Here is a 9651-nt window from a genome sequence, read left to right on the forward strand (position 1 = left end):
AGGAGCATTAAGTGTAGAACCACTAGACTGAGGAACAGCTTCTACCCTGAGGCTGTTAGACTCATGAATCTCTAACTAGAATAATCACTGTGAAAAACCATATCATGTTGCTGCTGATCTGTTTCATGCTGCTGCTGATCTGTTTCATGTTGCTGCTGATCTGTTTCAATGTTGATGTGTTCATGCGTGCACATCTGCTCACAGACTCATGTTCATGTTTGTGCTGATGTTCAATGTTTTATGTTATGAGTGCTTAGTGTATATTTAGTTGATGTTTTTCTTAGTTCATATCTTAGATGTTATTACTGTTTTTCTTAGACATTTTATTGTTGGATGTAACTGGGACCCTGTGTACATAATTTCGCTCCACCACATGTACCACATGAGGTGCGAATGACAATAAAGAAACTCTGACTCTGACTCTGATACTATGTGGTGTTTTGTCCTCTAGTAGTTTAAGCCTATTTATAAGAGCATAACAAGCCGACCCTAACTATAGGATTTATCAAAAAGTAAAGTCTTCAAACTGGATAATGTGTCAGCCTCATGGACAGAAACTGGAAGTTGGTTTCACAAGAGAGGAGCCTGAGAACTGAAAGATCTTCCTCCCATTCTGCTGCTGGAAACTCTAGGAACCACAAGTAAACCTGCAGTCTGAGAGTGAAGTGCTCTGTTAGTAAAATATGGAACAATAAGATCTGTAATATAAGATGGAGCTAGGTTGTTGAGGGCTTTGTAGGTTAGAAGTAAGATTTTGAAGTCTATTCTGGATTTGACAGGGAGCCAATGGAGAGAAGCTAAAACTGGAGAAATATGATCTCTCCCAGTAACTCCAGTTAAGACTCTGGCAGCAGCAGTTTGGATCAACTGAAGACGTTTTAAAGAAGTATTTGGACACCCAGATAATAAACCATTGCAATAGTCCAGTCTAGACGTGACAAATGCATGGACCAGTTTTTCTGCATCATCTTTAGATCAGATGTTTCTAATGTTAGTGATATTACGCAGGTGGAAGAAGGAGGTTCTAGTAATGTTTTTAATGTGGGGGATAAAAGACATGTCCTGATCAAAAATAACACCAAGATTTTTAACATTAGAGTTGGAGGACAGATTAATGCATCTAAGGAGGGAGAAAGACTGAAACATTCATTCCTAAGGTGCTCAGGTCCAAAAACCAAAACCTCAGTCTTGTCTGTTCAACAGGAGAAAATTAAGGGTCATCCAGGTTTTTATGTCTTTAAGGTTAAAACAAACGGCAATGAAACTGTTGCTTTGACCAATCAGGTAAGTTTGTAACTCCAGGGCCTTCTAGCAGGCGTCAGCCTTTTCACGTTGTTTGATTGGACAGACAGAGAGAGCACGTTCAGAGCCAGGAAACAGCACCTGAAGCAACATACAGACGCTAAAGATCGAGCAGACATGGTCTCCCCTGAAGTGATATGAACAAAACTTATGTCAGAAACAAAACAGAACAGACTGGACTTTCAGCGCTAACTTTCATGGCCATAAAAAAGGACTTCATGTTGAAACAAAAATGCCATGGTGACCTGGAGGACAGAGGAACTGAACTCTTGACGGAGGAAAGGAGGGTGGAGTTTGTGCACAGGTTATCAAAACTTGTGGTTAGTAAAATTAATTTTATTTAAATATTTTACTTTTTGTCAAGTTCATTACATCTATATTGATGCTTTTGGTTAATATGTGTGTGGTGCAGCTGTTGCTGCAGCAAGAAAACTTGTTGAATTGTGTAAATTAAGTTTTTTGTTTCTGTAATGGCATTTATTTTGGCTACATGAGAAATCTGCATGTGATGCAGCACCATGTGATTCTGTGTATTATTGATGGTTTCTGTTCAAACTGACAATAATCAAAACATGGATCAATTCAGGCACAATTGAAGGCCTAGGTGTAAAATCCATGCACCTCCACTGATTAAAGAAGATAGGGGATTAAGAAAATGAGCAAAAACAATAATCAATAATGTGCAACATTTAATGTGTGATAATCTCATTTTCAAAAGTGGTGTTTTGTTTGTTTGTTTGTTTGTTTTTACACCAAACTGCATCCTACATGTTAGTATTTGGTTTAACTTGCTGCTATAGTGTGTCTGTGTCCAGTCCAGACTGACAGCACCTGAGTAAAGTCAGGACTGACACCGCGGAGACAACCTCAACAAAGATTTCATTCATTCAACCTGTAGACGGGTGAATCCCACCGAGCCTCGGGGACATTTACAAGAGACACCTGATTTTAACAAACACTGATGACAACAACGACAACAAAATACAGTGACAAAAGAGGCATACAGATTTAAATTTCTTTTTTTTTTTTAAACAAATCAAAACACAATAGCAACTAAAAGGACAATCAAAAGGAAAAGTAGTGAAAAGAAAGAAAAAACATCTAGATCATAAGGCGGTGTAGAAAACTAAAAACAGGAACTTGTCTGTGTTTTTTTCATTCAACCTTTATTTCTACAGGTAAAACCCACCGAGCCTCGAGGACTCATTTACAAGAGAGACCTGGTGCTGGTTCTTCCAGGAACTGAACAGATGTTTGAAGCCACTTAGAGAGGTCAAAGGTCAGGATCTTCAGGTCTTTTTACAAGATGTTCCAGGAAACAGGAGCGGAGTAGGAGAAGGTCCTTTTGCCTAGTTCAGTCCTCACTGAGGGAACACTGCAGGTAATGATGTCCTGAGAGCGCACGCTGTAGCTGCACTCACGCAGAGACATGTAGGAGGAGATGTATGAAGGCAGCAGACCAGGAAGTGATTTAAAGATGAAGATGTACCAGTGGGAGAGTCTGTGTGAAGTTAATGGTGACCAGTTAACCAGTGGATACTGGGTGCAGTGGTGGTACAGTAGTTACAGCCAGTTATAATAATAATAATAATAATACTTTATTTATAAAGCCCTTTAACACAGCCACACAAAGTGCTGTACATATAAAATCAAGAACATTTAAACACATCAAACAGTTGTTAAAACATTAACATCAATAAAAAATAATAAAAACGGTGCAGAGCCAAATTCGGTTATGAATCTTAGTGCACCATGATAGACAGCATCCAACATCTGCAGCATCCAACATCTGCAGCATCCAACATCTGCAGCATCCAACATCTGCAGCATCCAACATCTGTAGGGTTCTTGTAGGAGCGTTCATGTAAATAATGTCACTGTAATCAATGGAGGGAAGGAAAGTCACAGTTACAAGGTGTTTCCTAACATTCAGAGTTAGACAGGATCTGTTTCTGAAAAAGAAACCCAGTTTAACTTTCAGTTTCTTTACTGGGTTTTCCTCATGAAGCTTAAAAGAGAGATGTGAGTCGACCAAGATACTCAAATATTTATAGGAATCAACAAACTCAATGGGGACACCATTTGAGGATAAAATCAGCGGAAGAACTGCTGGGACCAACTTCCTATTTGAAAAAAGCATCCCTTTGGTTTTGTCGACATTTAATCTGTATGCCTCTTTTATAACTGTTTATTGTTGTTGTTGTTGTTGTCCATTGTTGTCATCTTTCTTTGATGAAATCAGGTCTCTCTTGTAAATGAGTCCTCGAGGCTCAATGGGATTTACCGTCTAAATAAAGGTTGAATGAATTTATGACAAGTTTGAGGTAGAACAAATCTGACTGGAAAGCCTTGGCCTTTTAGTGAATGTAAAATGTGCTTAAGTGGTCATCAAACAAATTAGGCTGGATTAGATTAGAGTCAACTTTATTGTCAATGCAGAGTACAGGCACATAGCCAAGGCAGCCACCTCGATTATCCACCTGAAAAGGGTCTTACTCTGTGGCCCGAACCACAATGTGAACTCCCACAAATGTTACCTCAAAACGACCGGCTTGGCACCGTAATGTGTGCTGTTACTTTTAGTGGCATTTCAAGTTACCATGGCGACGTAATTTTCAAACAAAGACGCCATTTTTCACATTGAAAAACACAGACAGAACTCTTCACAGCCTCTAACTGCCACATGAGGAGACCTAGAGGGGAGAGGTCTCTGACCAAAACACTGATTAACTTTTGGAGCCATTTTGGTTCAAGATGGCTGCCACATCTACCTCAGAAAACAAATATCCAAGATGGCTGCCTTAGCTAAAAGGAAAACTGTATGATAACTCAGCTATTTTACAACATATTGAACTGAAATTTGGTGTGGCGGTACCGGACAGTGATAAACAACACATTCTGAATTCAAATCTAAAAAAAAACCAGCCACCAAAGCTAATTTGAAATAGATATAACGCAAGAGATTTTTAGAGCTATAGCTGAAATTTGGTGTATTGGTAACTGAGAATAATCCCTAACAGACTCTGATTGCAAAACCAAAATCCAAAATGGCCACCTGAGCTAAAAAGGAAACATTATACATCAGCCATTTTTAGAGATTTTAAGCTGAAGTTTGGTGTGGTGGTAGCTGAGCACAATACCCAGTAAATACAGAATTCAAATAAAAAATCCAAGATGGCCACCATAGCTTAAATTTTACAAAGCCTATAACTCATTGATTTTTTGTTGCTCTTTTTTTTTTTTTTGCCATATTGAGCAGATATTTTGTGCAGTGGTAGATGAGAGTGAACCCCAACACTTAGTGCGGTCAAATCCCAAAATTAAAATGGCCGCAATATGGCAGTCCCTGTCAAAGTTTCTTCAGGAGCGGTCTACATCACAGTATAAATTTTGAATGAGAATGCATATATATATATATATATATATATATATATATATATATATATATATATACTGTATATAACACAAAGTATATCTGTCCCCTTTGACTGAAAGATCCCCATCCTCTTCCAAAGAAGCTCTTCCTAACTTGCAGATTTTCTAAAGTAAGAAAACAGATCTAAGAGGAAGTGCAGGCATCTGGTTTCTAATATGAGTAAGATCAAAGTTAAACTTCTCCTGCTCTGTTGGTGGGAAGAGTTCCCAAAGCTCGTGACCGTTATTGTACAGCACACTTTCATTTGGGATGTCGTCTATCCACTTGAAAGGTAATATCTGCTTTGGGAACTGAAGCACAGTCTGGCTTTGTTATAGATTCATGTGGCTGGAATAAAAAGCAGCAACTCAGCAAAAAAATAAATAAATCAAGTCAAAAGTATTGAAAACAATACCTAAACTTGACACAGTTTCCAGTTTGCCCTAAATGCAAAGGCATCACTTTGCTGATGCAACTTGATGTGCAACAGTGTCTGGGACATAAAACAACCAGTGAAAGAGGCAATGAGGGATATACACGGAGGCAGGGTGTTTGAAAGCAGGAGACGACATGCAGAGACAATCTCCCCTACTGTGTCTGGGTGGTCAGTGATGCACGTGTTAGAAACACCAATTATAACGTAAACAGACTCAGGTGCTTCTGTGTCCAGTTCACCCGTACCTGATGTGGATGCAAAATAAATGAATAGAAATGCTGACAAAAGAAGAGAAAGCTGTTAATAAATATGAAAAAAAAATTGTCAAGACAAGTAAAAATGTAGATGCAGACTTGACAACTGCTGTTTTAATGAAGAAACCCAAATTATTATTTAAGCTCTGCCATTATGGGACACTTCGATAACAAAACCACACTTCTCTTTCACTTCTCGAACACAACACAAAATTGACTGAGCCATAAGAACTGTAGTTTCTGTGGTTGCAGAATCAAAAACCCAAGCATGCGAAGAATTCAGACCATGGAGAAGGACATGGTTGGCCTCAAACAAGTTTCTAGCCAGCAACAAGACTCATAAAGAACAAGGAAAAACACTTTGAGGATCCTCTAGCAGCCATGTCCATCTTTGAGGTGGCAGAGTGTGAGCACTCCCCTTGGCAGGACAAAAAAGTTGTCAAAAAGTTTGCAGGTGGCAGGACACGGAGAGTGGACACAATTTGCCCTGTAGGCTCTGTTGAGGGGCTGTCATGGTTGACATGTCACAGAGATGACCAAGACAGCATCTGTGAAAAAGGAGACCCTGGTGGTGGTCCCATATATTAAAATAATAATAATAAAATCAGGGACCAAGGAGTGTGGTCCAATTATTAAGGAATCACACTTCTTAGCAATCTTGGGAAAGTTTACTCCAAGATGCTGGAAGAGTTGCTATGACCAATTTCTGAACCTTAAATCCTGGAAGAGCAGTGTGGCTTTCATCCTGGTCATGGAACAGTGGACCAAATATTAATTTCTGCAGAGTTACTAAGGGGGTCATGAAAGTTTGACTCTCCAGTCTACATGTTTTTGAAAATCTGTGGGAATATAGGGTTCCAGGATAACTTTTAAGAGCTATTTCTAGTCCCTGTATAACCAAAGCAGAAGCTGTGTTTACATTCTTGATACAAAGTCAACTTTCTCCTTGGGGCTGGTTGAATTACACCAGGGCTGTCCCTTGTCTAAAATCATGTTGGTGATGTTTAGACTGCAGACATGGAGAGGAGGGTGTCTGAATTGTGAAACTCAGGGTTTTATATCCCTTTTTTTCTGATAATGAGTCGTTCTGATGACATTTTCAAGCCATGACCTTAAGTCGGTGGCAGCTGGTCAGTAGAGGGCACTAGGGCGCCGCCCCATCACTCACACGACTCACCATATTACCTTGAAGACAAAAAAATAAAAATAATAATGAAATAATAAAATAAGAATATTTTGAAATATACAGTGTATATATAATTTTTAGTTATGTAAGATAAATATTTTATAGTTAATGATGAGTAATGTTGTTTCTTTCAAAAACATTGTGACTGATGACCTATTTCCACCCTGGGGGGGGCAAACATCTTTGCCCATAAACTCTCGTTAAAAGTTGTACATGCGCAGTTATCTCCTCTTCATTACAAGATATTCTGGGTGCAATTCTTCTGTGTCCACAGTACAGGTGCACGGTATGGATCGTGCTTTCTGTCCCAGAACAGATTGTGCAGTGAATCACAACCAGGCTGTGTGGGAGGCTAGCTGCTGCATAGCCTTTAAGCCACTGAAAGCCCTTCATCTAATGCCTATATTATTATGTTGCCATTTCTGACTGATATGCCTCTCAACTTTTAGATGGCTTTGTTTGTGAAAAAACCTTCAGCTGACTGTATTCTAAAAGTGGGAACTGGTGAGTTTGTTTGTTTGTTTGTTTGTTTTTTTCTCTCGGTCCTCCGGTGAAACCAGATGTCTCCCTCTCTCTTTACCACGACAGACCGGTACAGCGCCTGCTTCATTGCCGATGCTGCACCTATCTGCCTTTTGATCTCACGCTCCATTTTTCCCTCATTTGTGAACAAGATCCCAAGATACTTAAACTTCTCCACTTAGGGCAGGACCACCCCCGACATGGAGAGAGCACTCTACTCTTTTCTGGCTCAAGACCATGGCCTTGGATTTGGAGGAACTGATCCTCGTCCCAGCCGCATCACACTTGGCTGCTAACTGCTCCAGGGAAAGCTGTAGATCACGACCTGATGAAGCCAATAGGACCACATCATCTGCAAAAAATAGAGAAGTGATCCTAAGGCCACCAAAACAGATCCACTCAACACCGTGGCTGTGTCTAGAAATTCTGTCCATAAAAGTTATGAACAGAATTAGTGACAAAGGGCAACCTTGGCATAGGTCCAACTCTCACTGGGAATGAGCCCGACTTACAACCAGCAATGCGGAACAAGCGCTGACATTGGTTATACGGGGACCTAACAGTCTGTATCAAAGGGCCTGATACCCCATACTCCCGGAGTACCCTCCACAGGGCTCCCTGAGGGACGCAGTCGAATGCCTTCTCCAAGTCCACAAAGCACATATAGACTGGTTTGGCAAATTCCCACACACCCTCCTGGACCCTGCTGAGGGTGTAGAGCTGGTTCGGTGTTCCACAACCAGGACAAAAACCGCACTGCTCCTATTGAATCCGAGGTTCGACTATCCGACAGACCCTCCTCTCCAGAACTCCTGAATAGACCCTATAAGGGAGGCTTAAGAGTGTGATCCCCCTGTAGTTGGAACACACTCTACGGTCCACCTTTTATAATAGGGGGACCACCACTCCAGTCTGCCAATCTAGGGGAACTGCCCCCAATGTCCATGCAATATTGCTGAGGCATGTAAGCCAACACAACCCCACAACATCAAGAGCCTTAAGGAACTCCGGGAGAATCTCATCCATCACTGGGGCCCTGCCACCGAGGAGCTTTTTAACCACCTCGGTGACCTCAGCACAAGAGATTGGAGAGCCCGACACAAAGTCCCCAGACTCCGCTTCTTCAGTGGAAGACATGCCGGTGGGATTGAGGGGGTCTTCAAAGTATTCTGCCCACTGACCGACGACATCCCAAGTTGAGGTCAGTAGCACACCACCTCCACTATAAATAGTGTTGGTGGCATACCGCTTTTGCCCTGAGACGTGGATGGTGGACCAGAATCGCCTCGAAGCCGTAGGGAAGTCATTCTCCATGGCCTCTCCAAACTCCTCCCACGCCCGAGTTTTTGCCTCAGCGCCCACCCGAGCTGCATGCCACTTTGACTGCCAGTATGCATCAGCTACTTCTGGGGTCCCACAGGCCAAAAAGGCCCAATAGGACTCCTTCTTCAGCCTGACAGCATCCTTCACTGTGGGTGTCCACCACCATATGAGGGTTACTGCCGCGACAGGCACCCACAACCTTGCGGCCACAGCTCCGATAAGCCATCTTGACAATAGAGGCAACATGGCCCACTCGGACTCAATGTTCCCCACCTCCCCCGGAACGTGTTCAAAGCTCTCCCGGAGTTGGGAGTTAAAGCTCCGTCTCACAGGAAACTTTGCCAGACGTTCCCAGCAGACCTTCACAATACGTTTGGGTCTGCCAGGTCTGGCCGGCATCCTCCCCCACCATCTGAGCCAACTCACCAACAGGTAGTGGTCAGTGGACAGCTCCGCCCCTCTCTTCACCTCCGCTGTCCAAGACATGCATCCACAGATCAGATGAGATGACAACAAAGTTGATCATCAAACTGCGGCCTAGGGTGTCCTGGTGCCAAGAGCACATATGGACACCCTTATGCTTGAACATGGTGTTTGTTATGGACAATCCACGACGAGCAAAGAAGTCCAATAACAGAACACCACTCAGGTTCAGATCAGGTGGGCCGTTCCTCCCAACCACACCCCTCCAGGTCTCTCTATCATTGCCCACATGAGCGTTGAAGTCCCCCAGCAGAACAAGGGAGTCCTCAGGAGATGCACTCTCCAGTACCCCCTCTAAGGACTCCAAAAAGGGTGGGTAATCTGAATTGCTGTTTGGTGCATAAACACAAACAACAGTCAGAACCCATCCCCCCACACTTAGGCAGAGGGATACTACCCTCTCATTCACAAGGGTGAACCCTAACGTACAGGCACCAAGATGGGGGGCAACAAGTATGTCCACTCCTGCTCGGCGCCTCTCACCAGGGGCAACTCCAGAGTGGAAGAGTATCCAACCCCTCTCAAGGAAACTGGTTCCAGAGCCAGAGCCATGCCTCGAGGTGAGTCTGACTATTTCTAGCCGGAACCTCTCAACCTAACACACCAGCTCAGGCTTCTTCCCCACCAGTGAGGTGACAATCCACGTCCCAATAGCCAGCTTCTGTATCTGAGGATCAGACCGCCAGGGTCCCCGCCCTCGACCACCACCCATCCCACATTGCACCCGACC

At 42.8% G+C, this 9651-nt stretch overlaps 1 protein-coding gene across 1 annotated transcript in view; it reads right to left on the minus strand.

Annotated features, from left to right (window-relative positions):
* LOC119422513 (slit homolog 1 protein) overlaps positions 1-9651 on the minus strand; it is a 285059-nt gene that overhangs the window by 176429 nt on the left and 98979 nt on the right. The window lies entirely within an intron of this gene.

Source organism: Nematolebias whitei, chromosome 16 (genome assembly GCF_014905685.2).
Source record: "Nematolebias whitei isolate Nwh7 chromosome 16, NemWhi1, whole genome shotgun sequence".
NCBI lineage: Eukaryota > Metazoa > Chordata > Actinopteri > Cyprinodontiformes > Rivulidae > Nematolebias > Nematolebias whitei.